We start from the raw sequence: 784 nt of genomic DNA on the forward strand, positions 1-784 counted from the left end.
TTTAAAAAAAGAATTTAACTTTTTATGTTCTATGAAAATAAAAAAAATTTACAACTATAATCAATCATACATAGTCTTGTAAAAAAATGGATAAGTTTAATTGAATGATGGTCAAAATCTTAAATTTTTATTTATTAAAAAGTATGTTAGATTAAACTTATTGTTGCTACTATGCAACATCGCATTCGATTCTTAGTTTAATGATATTTTTTTTATTAGATAAATAATCATATTATTATTTCATCTGTCAAATGTTAATTATATTATAACTATCTTTAATCTTGCCCAAAAAATATTGATACATGTATAACTTTCTTGATATTATTAGTGAATAATATTTTGATAATCAAAGTACTCATTCATGATTTTGAATATTTTTTAACACTTAACTTAAAAAATAAATATTTCTTTATATCTAATAAAAAAGTTTTTTTTTTATTTTTTACAAGAATATTTATTTTATGAAAATTATTATTTATATTCATGAAATTTGTCTTCAGAAGTACAATTACCAGTGTCTCAGTTAATTTCTTAGTGTACCTCTGTCTAAACAAACATAAAAAAAAAAGAAAAAGAAAAAAGAGGGATAAACAAGGGGTATCTAAAATGAGCTCAACAATTATGTGCTTATTGAATGAATCACACTTATATAGACCATTAGATTTTATTAGATGAAAATCAAAGGCTAATATAAAAGAAGAGTATTGATAGATTCTAACAAATATAAAATATTCTAATACATAAATAAATGCTTTAAATTATAATTTCTTAATTAATACATAAT

This window comes from Arachis ipaensis, chromosome B08 (assembly GCF_000816755.2).
Source record: "Arachis ipaensis cultivar K30076 chromosome B08, Araip1.1, whole genome shotgun sequence".
Taxonomy (NCBI): domain Eukaryota; kingdom Viridiplantae; phylum Streptophyta; class Magnoliopsida; order Fabales; family Fabaceae; genus Arachis; species Arachis ipaensis.